Source organism: Medicago sativa, chromosome 3, assembly GCF_051527215.1.
Source record: "Medicago sativa cultivar Bolivia chromosome 3, Bolivia_mono, whole genome shotgun sequence".
Taxonomy (NCBI): Eukaryota; Viridiplantae; Streptophyta; class Magnoliopsida; order Fabales; family Fabaceae; genus Medicago; species Medicago sativa.
The window spans coordinates 11,351,609-11,361,827 of record NC_140751.1 but is presented as its reverse complement, the minus strand read 5'-3'; the positions used below and the strand labels follow the sequence as shown (position 1 = coordinate 11,361,827).

At 34.2% G+C, this 10,219-nt stretch overlaps 1 long non-coding RNA gene and 1 pseudogene across 1 annotated transcript; both read left to right on the top strand.

The window, feature by feature from the left end:
• Positions 1-3,883: 3,883 nt before the first annotated feature.
• Positions 3,884-6,792, top strand: LOC146935706 (uncharacterized; annotated as a pseudogene).
• A 2,398-nt stretch (positions 6,793-9,190) lies between these two features.
• On the top strand, positions 9,191-10,011 carry LOC146935705 (uncharacterized). The gene is made up of 2 exons (XR_015030331.1): positions 9,191-9,593; positions 9,701-10,011. It is a non-coding gene; the product is annotated as an uncharacterized LOC146935705 (long non-coding RNA).
• The last annotated feature ends 208 nt before the right edge of the window (positions 10,012-10,219 follow it).

The window sequence follows — 10,219 nt, the reverse complement described above, 5'->3', positions numbered from 1 at the left end:
GGAATTAGTTCATTCAACATAAAAGGTCTTTAGCACGCAGACCATATTATAAATCACATAACATCTAACATCAATAATTATCATAAGCATCAACATCTAACATCAATAATATTCATGAGCAAAACATAGTATTTATCGAAAACATCTTCATAATCAAGTTCATAATCAACTTCATAAACAAACATCATCATTAAATCATAATCATCGAATCACAATCACACTTCATAATCAAACCTCACTTAACTCGACAATGTGACTCAACTCGACTATGCAACTCTTAACATCTCAAATCATCTTAGCATCTTGACAACTTAACAACTTGACACTCGACAACTTCACATCTTAAATCAGCTTAAAAACCTCTTGATATGAAAATGCATTTGGTACCAATACAGAGCATCAAGCTCCCAACCAACTTATATGAGCATAAATAGGCTCTTTAGGGCATCAAGCCCCCAACATAGTGAGTAAAAGCTCCAGGGCATCAAGCCCTCACCCATCGTGTGAATGACTAAGCATTCCAGGCATCAAGCGCCCAACCAACATATATGAGTATGCAATGAACTCAACTTTCTACAACTTAGACAACTTCATGAACATCTATCATAATTCCATTAATATGGACAACCTCTTAGATATTTACGACTTAGACTGACTTATACATCTTCACTAAGATTCAGCAGCAACAAACAACAACAATTGCAGCATATAACCGTGCTTGAATATCATATCATCAATAAGAAATGAATCATATCAACTTAACATCATAGAACATCATAATATTATGTATCATACAATACTCACATAATGTATTCCAACATATCAACAACAATAACCACATATACATTAATCAATTACATTCATATCGAAGTCCAAAACATTCTTCAAAAGAAAATCAAGTTTGATTAATGAGACATAAGCCAAATACTCATAAAACACATCAACTAAATCCCTAATACTTAAGTTGAAGTTGGGAAACCAACCATAAGTTTTTAGACTAACTTGGGATTAGTTATGCCAAGTTTTCTTAAAGTTTTCTGAAGACCCACTTGGACTATTTTCATCAAAACTAAAAATCTACACATAATTTTCTAGTCACTCTCAAGCCATTAGAAAGCTAACTCAATTATCTACAACTTTCATGTTTACACCGAGAGCTAATTCAACACGGAAACGTGTGAAAAAGACACAAGAACGCAACAAAATCGAAGTTCTGACAGCACGCAACGAAAGCACAACAAGCAGTCACCCATGAGGGGCTGCCTTACTGCGCTCAGGCGTGTAAAACTGTGCCCAGACGTGGGAAGGCAGTAGCCCACCTGCGACGCAGCTCTGTGCAGTCCCTTTTTTTCGGTTTCACCGTTTCGTCCGTAAAAACCTAACTGTTACCCCGATTCCGATTCCGTTTTCGCCTACGCGTTCTATTCGACAAATCCTATCATATTTTACTGAAAAATCATATTTTTAAATCTCCAAAACAGCTTATCCTGGAATCACTTATTTCTCAAAAACACTTAAAATCATTTTTTCTCAGAATCTCACTTTTCATCCATTCTCATATTTTTAACCATCAAACTGCTTCTAATAACATTCCTATAGGATATCTAAGGTATGTTCATGATTCTCTCATCAATTCTGCGGTTCTTTAACATCTAATCATCAAAATCGCTTATAAACCCTAATCCTCTTAATCTCACAAACTCTCCCCAACTTGTTAGATGTAATCTAATGATTTAACAACTTAATATTAATGCAAGATAATCTCACTCTCACCTTAATATGTAGAAATCGCAGCTTCTTCTCTCCTAGGTTCTTCTCTTCTCTTTTCTCCTCTTTTTCTCCAAAACTGACGTACGTTGTAAACTATTCTCTCAATCTAGCTTCCTCTATTTATATCCTTTCTATTCTTTCTAAATCTATTTTGGGCCCAACATGTTATTCTTCTTTCTATTCTAACCCCCAATTCTACTTACATTAATAATTCTCATATTCTAATAAATAATAGAATAATGCCACATAATAAAATACTAACACCTCATATAAATAATTAAATCATATAAATAAATTCTAACTTAATAAAAATAATTAAATAAAAGGAGGGTGTTACAGGAAGAGACGTTGCAGTTCGTATAAACTGGTCTCTTTTGCGAGTAATATGCCAAATGTAGCGTTTGGGATTGGATTGGATTGAGCCTAAGCAAGTGGGCCTAAGATCTTTCTGACCGGTCCAGAACACTTTGAAAAAACACTGATGAGATAAAATTCCTTACTTTAACACAAAAATTCATCATTTGCCACATTCCAATACTTCAACATTTTATAAGTTTTTTGTCAATAATGAATGCTAGACACCTATATCAACATATAATGGAATATTAAATGCAAAAAAAAAGATGGGAATGTAAGATAGTCCAAGAGAAACAACACATGACTCTTCAAGAGAAACAACACACTAGGTTAGTGCATACCTAATATGATTTCAAGGACCTATCAAATAGGCTCTTTCCTCTCATCCCAACTCTTGAACAATAATCACATTTCCTACAAGTTCATCCAGACACAACAAATCATTAATACATTTGAATCAAACTAATAACAAAAATCAATATAAGCGGTTTCCCCAATGGAGAATGTGGGAGACAAGCAGTTGTCTACATGGAAGGAGTGCTGATCGTGGGATTATACGTTTTACAGTTATTTTCTTACGTATAAATAGTAGTTTTCCCCAGAGAAAACGGGTCGCAAATCACCTATACAGAAATCTAAAACACTCGAAGTACCGGCGTCAGAGAAAAGAGTCATAAAGAATGTATGTAAAGGATTTTTCGAACCACTTTTATTTTTAATGCATTTCATTTTATCTTTCTTTTAAGTTTCTGCAATTTAAACTTAATGCCTTTACTTTGCTTTTAAAACCGTTTTTCTCTCGAAAGACGCTATATGGTCTCGTTCTGTTCGTAAAGAAACCTATGAACTCGGTGAATGTTTGAAAAACAAATTCACAACATGTCCTAGGATTTCTGGTTTGATCCTGCTTGTAATAACCAAAACCAGCCCTCATTAATTACCAAAAACACCGGTAAACAAATTGGCACGCTCAGTGGGACCCTGTTTCTGCATCATTTTTAAAAACTTTTTCAGAACCTTTGGAAGAAATTTCCAATGTGCTTTATTCAAACAAAAAACCCTTTGGAAAGAATTGCAATAATCTTCCAAAACCTTTTCAAAACTTTTTACTAAAAAAACTTTTCTTGTGAAAACTGTTTTCTGAAGATTAGCAACTATTTTCGGTAAACTTTTTCTAAGGAAAAATTTGAATTTTGTGCATGCATTTAAGAAATGGTAAAGCTTTGATGATATATAATGACTAAATCCACCAATACTGGTGCTTTTATGTCATCACAATCATCACAATCCTCTTCACAAGCACAATTTACACGGGCATCCGCCCCTTCAATGGGTGCTAGTGTGTCAATGGCCATGGGGGTAACCATGACCATGTCGGTTTCGACGGAAATGGGAGTAACCGGTTCCACAACCGCTCCGACTATAACCGCTCCAATGACCAAAACCAGAAATGGGGACCTTTGTGCCACCATTTATTGTTGGTGTACATGTGTCTACAAGTGTCTCTACTTCTCCTAATCCTCAAGTTAGGGCTAGATTTGATGATAGGGTTATAAATATGCAGAACTTCACTAAGGACCAACGATACGGTATGAAAACTTCAATGATGGAAAATTTGCATAACAATCTTGCATTAACAGACCATGCAAATCCATTTACACAATTTAATATGAATAGTCCTTCAAGTTCTTACGTTTTTTGCAAAAATGCTCCACTAGCCTTAACTACAGAATCTATTATGTTATTTAGGCAACAAATGGATGAGTGTAATCATGAGATGGTTAATTTGTTAACACAACAAATTGGTATGGTGTTTAATCCTTTGATTCAAAATACGAATCAAAGTTACCAAGCATTAGCCACTCAAATGGGTAGAATAGCAGATTTCTTCGCCCCACCACAAACTGTCTATGAACGGATCCTTCAAATCCAAAATACTCAACCTGTGCAAATTGTCGAACCTATCATTCAAAGACATCAACATGTGCCTCGACATCAACCAATCGAACCAATGGTACAAGCGCATCCAAAGGTGATTTTGGTGGATAGGAATCATGATGCAGACGAAGTTGTTAGAAATATCCAACAACAAAACTTCGGAGCACATAATAACATAGCCAATTTGGTTGAAAATATCATGGCGCAGAATGGCTTAAACGTGGGTTTACGTAGGCCAAACTTTGTATCTCCTTTGCCAGAATATGTTCTACAAACTGAACTTCCTATGGGTTATAAAATTCTTAAGTTCACAACGTTTGCTGGTAATACTAGTGAATCTACCGTCGAACATATAACACATTATTTGACAGAGGCTAGAGATATTGCAAACAATGAGAATTTGAGATTAAAATTCTTCCCAAATTCTCTAACAAAGAATGCCTTTACGTGGTTCACCACGCTTACACTGCATTCCATTCGACATTGGACTCAATTAGAGAGGTTATTTCATGAATAATTTTACATGGGCCAATCTAAAATAAGTCTAAAGGAATTAGTGAGTGTTAGGAGACGAACAACTGAGTCTACTGATGATTATTTGAACAGATTCAAATTGATAAAGACAAGGTGTTTTACTCTTAAACATGAGTTAGCCAAAATGGCCGCTGGTGGCCTAGATTATTCCATCAGGAAGAAATCAGACACTCAATACTTGAGAGATATGGCCCAATTGACCGATAAAGTTCGACAGGTCGAAAGACTGAGGGCTGAAAAAGCAACTCACAAATTTAGAAGAGAAAAAGTTCCTTACGTTGACTCAAATGAAAGTGACCAAGAATTCGACATAGCTTGTGTAGACGTCAAACATGACGAGGTTAACTTTACTGAATTAAAACCTGGGACTCCTTATACATGCAAAGTGTTGAGGCCATCAGATGGGAGAAATCCTGTCGAAACACAAAATGATAAATACACTCCCAAAACTTACAAGTTCGATGTAACCAAATGCGATGAGATTTTTTATCCCATAGTTGCTGATGGTCAAATGGCGGTATCTAATGGTTTAAAAATTCCACCACTAGAGCAACGTAAAAAGAGAGGGTAATGTAAGTATCATAATTTTTTGGGAGATAAGGCTTCATATTGTGTACATTTCAAGGACTTGGTGCAAAGAGCTCTGAATGAAGGCAAGCTAAAGTTTGGAGATAAAACAATGTGAAGAAGATTTCCTTCTTAGACTTGGCTGGGTTTTGATGATAACAAACTCACATCACAAAAGAAGAAAAACTATATGGAGGCTCAAGTTGAAGAATGAAGATAATGGGACTTAGGCTTCATTGTTATATCTTTGTAAGTATGACACTTGTCTTTTATTTTATCATTCTTAACTTATGGAAAAACTTAGAATGCTCGGGAAATAATTACAAATATTTTTCTAAGTCATCATATGAAGCAATGCTAAAGTACTCATGAAAGTAAATCACACACTCACAATCATGATTATGTATACATGCTTTAATATTCAAGATATTTTTAAAATTCATTTAGCATGTATACAAACTTTAGCCTTAAGCACATTTCGGCTAGTTTAAATTTTTTTATATAACGGCTATTATTTCCAACGGCCAAGACTTTGATTTACTTTCCAACGGCCATATGTTTAATTTGTTTCAATTATGTTATACTAATTCAAATATGTTTTGGTAACCCATCTTGAAAGATAGTATTGCTTCATTAACATCCTTTTAGCCTCTATAAATTCAATTGAGAATCTAAACAATTTTAACACAACAACTTTCATTATCTCAATTGACATTTTCAATATCACTTGCTTTCAAACTTTCACTCAAATTGTTTGGAAAACTTTGCTTACACTTTAACATTTATTAAAAAAAATTCTGAGCACTAAGTCCATATTGTTAAAGTGATATTGATCAAGATATACAGCCATACAATTTTATTCTTCAATTCATTTGTAACATTCTCATCAATTGTTGGTGGGAATTATTGTTAAAGATAGTGGGGTGCTATCTTGTGATTGTAGTAAAAGGTTCTTTGATTCGGGGATATTCAAAGTCCACCAAAAGTGTTTGGTGTTTGTGTTGTAATCAAGAGAGAGGGTTTCTTTCTTGTGTTTATGTTAGAAAGATTGTTAGGGGGTCTTGGGGTGAGATTGTTTGTAACAAAGATTCTAACATAGTGAATTCCTTCGCGGGGTGTGAAGGGAGTGGACTGACCCTAAGGTTTAAAGGGGAACCACTATAAACTCTCTTGTGTCATTTCTTCTTCCCTTACTCTTTTATTTTTCCGCATTCATAGCTTCATCATTATTTACCGGAAAAATTCTCAACAACGCTAAACTAAGAAAAATTTACCAATATTCCTAGAAACCTAATTCACCCCCCCTCTTAGGTTACAATCTGAACTTACAAACAAAGCCTCAAATGCAAGTGGATGTCGATCCCTTAAAAAGACGTCGACACAATATACACTGAAGTGGCTAGTTGTAACGTAGTGGAAGCCATTGTGGACGCTTCTGAAAAGCTATATGTTGAAGCAAAAGATGATGTTGTTGAATGTCAGATTGTAGAAGTTTCTGGAAACCCCAAAGATAGTGACGAAATCATTTTAGAACCTCAGTTTAATGAGAAGGCAAAAGCAGCTTATCCCATGGCTGAAGAGGAGCTGATTGATTTCCTCAGTGGTTGCAGATTGAAGAATTCTTAGGTAATGTTGTGCCCCAGATGTAGTTTGGTATTCGACAAAAAGGCTACAAAATGCCTTGAAAATCTTATTCCAGAATCCAAGAAATGAGAAAATTGGTCTGCTTGTCATAGACCAATGTTCTCTTTCACCAAGAGTTATATCCATTTTATCAATAACTCTTTGACCACTAATTATGTTAATAAAAATGGTCAAGGGAAAACTTTTGTGCCCTATTCCAAGGCACCTGTACAGAAATGGGTTCAGTCGACCCATAAAGGATGTAATCTTTCTAGTTAGTGGAAGGTCATAAGATCTCGAGGGGAACCAATCGACATGAAGGAGGCGCCATAATGATGAAGGAGTTAGAAAAACGTGCAAACATGAAAAAATATCAAGACAAACGTGGCGTTTTGGGGCAAAATGGAAAGGTCAATTAAATTTTCAACTGCAGAAGTGGTGGCCCATGAAGTCTTGAGATCGTGTAGTGAAAGAAACCTCAAAATGAAAGTCATGATTAACATGACATCATGCTTTGAAATACTAAGAGTTTCTAAAAAATGCCAATTCTCTCCTTCGAATAGATTCAGTCGAAAAATGGCATTTCAGGGGGGTAATTTGTTAGCTGGTAATTTCACCAGCTTCATTTAATATGGTCAGCATTAGTTTACATTTATCCTTGCAGGAATTGAAGTCTTTTCTTCAACATAAGGAGTTTCGACGAGATGTTGGACTTGACGTGAAAGGGTTTAAAAGCCCTAAGGTTTGACAAGAAACGAGTCATGGATGCAAAACCGTCCAAAGTCAAGCAACTTCCATTGAAGCTGGAAGATTCAAATTTCAAAGAGAAGCGGCTTCCTCAATGGAGAACGTGGGAGACAAGCGGTTGTCTACATGGAAGGAGTGCTGATCGTGGGATTATACTTTTTTCAGTTATTTTCTTATGTATAAATAGTAGTTTTCCATAGGGAAAACAAGTTCCAAATCACGTATACAAAATTCTAAAACACTCGAAGTACCGGCGTGAGAGAAAAAATAGTCATAAAGAATGTACGTAATAGATTTGTCGAACCACCTTTATTTTTAATGCATTGTATTTTATCTTTCCTTTAAGTTTATGAAATTTAAACTTATTGCCTTTACTTTGCTTTTAAAACCCTTTAAAAAAAAACTTTTGTAAGTGTTTTAGAACTTGTCATTGTTTTATGTATTCAAAGTCTGACTCAGAGTATGTATGCAGTGGAAATATCAAACACAAAGATATGAGAGAGAGAGAGAGAGAGAGAGAGAGAGAGAGCGCAGACACAAAGCAATTTATACTGGTTCCTCCCACAAAGCAGGAGTAGTCCAGTACCCTTGCACTTCCAAGAGATTTCACTATAATCTCACTAGATTACAAATGCTCAAGGACTCTTTCAAGAAACTTTCAAATGCTCAAACACACTTTTGAGAGACTTCCAATGCTCAAGCACGCATGCAAGAGACTTCTAAGTTTATAAATAAACATGATATGTTCTTACACTTGATATACAATCAAAGGTGTAAACTGAACTAATCAGACCAGATTCTAACGACTCAGAATTTCTAAGATACAAACTTTGATAAGAAATTCTTAAGTGTTTTTATGCTATTTGATTTTGACAGAGTTAATGGCACAATATAAATAGCAGAGTTTCAACTCCTTATATAGGCAAGGATTTAAATGACCTTGGAGAACAAATTCTAGCGTAATTAGAGTCATTGAGAAGCTTTAAATCAAGAACGTTGGCCCTTTGCCTGATGTGGATAGTTCTGTTGATTAGACATTTGAATTTCCTTTGCAGAAACAAGAATTATTATTTGTTTGTTTATACAGGTGGCCACAAGAAGACAAACTGTATTATCTGACTTTGATAGAGACAACTACAGAAGTGGACAAATCTGACGTGGAGTCTGGGTCCCTCAAGATCTTTTGAGTCCTGAGGTCTTCCATGTCTAATAAAGTCTTCTGAGTCTGATGATTCTTTAGAGTCTGATGTGAGTCTTCAGCTTCTGAGTATCAACATTTCTTCTAATCCAAGGTGTTGCCTTCTGGTTGACCTTTCTTCAGATCTTCTATAAAAGTTTTTGAGCTTCTCTTGTGCATATGATGCATATATACATTTTCATACCTTGTTAAATTTTAATCTATCGTCCTGCACACTTGAACATATATATTAGCATTTCCAATTATTCTTTAATACTTTGTTATCATCAAAACCTTAGAGGAATTGTACAAACCAATTTTGTTCCAACATATACATACCAATAAAAGACTTTATGTGAAAGATAATGTGTATGAATTCATGCGACTAAATTTTTTTATACTATTCCATATGATTAAATGATTTTAATATATACAAAATTCTGCAATACGATTAAATTATGCATTATTATTTTTTAAATTTCCCCTTCCGATCATCGAAAATAATAAGGTTAATTACCAAAATATTAAATTCTAATGATTAGCAAGTTTTTTACGGTACACCTTTATTAAGTGTGGTAAATGGATAAATATAACACATTGTTCTTCTTAAGAGACACTTAATAATAATTCTAAATTTAGGGAGGGACTTTTAAAGTTCTTAAGAGGTAAAAATAATTACTTTTTCATTAACACACCATGAAGTTTATACCCTATAAAGTAATCAAATAAGTCATATTTGTTGTATGTAAAGATTATACACTATAAAGTGATAAAATAAATTGTATTTCTTGTATGTAAAGAGAGAAAGATATGGCTCATAAGCTTGTGTATGCTATAATTTTATTTATCTTCCAATTTCTTGTTGCGAAAAATGTTGAGGGTAATGTTTTTTTCCATCCTTTTAAAATTTTATTCTTTAGTTTGTAGTTCATATATAATCTTTATTTCATTTTTATAACATTAGTTTATTATTTTCTATCATTATAGGATATGTTGTTTGTAGAACTGATGATGATTGCCCACCAGATACTCGGAATATAAGGTATAGGTGCCTTAATGGCAAATGTAAATCGTATAGATTGTCCTACGGATAGCATGAGTATCATACTCAAGATATTACAATTACACCATTGAAGCGTGGGTTCTTACGCTAGCAAAAATAAATATGAAATATTTATTTTGATAAAATATTTTATAGTTACCATTTAGTTATTGTCTTGGATTCCAATAATTGTATTTTTCTTTATCACACCATGCCTTTGATTTAAGCATATGACATTATATTTACAGTGCTACCACATATAACTTCAATTTTATATCATAATATTGTCACGCTTATGAATTTTCGAACAAGGTCATTTATGTTAGTTCACCGGTTCATTTCTTTCTTCTAAGTGTAAATTATTTGTTCTAATGATAATAAAAGGATTATTACTAAGAGTGTGTTCCTCCTAAAGGTATCGGGTTCGATTCCCTCAAATGCCAATTTAGGTGGGTTAATTTAGC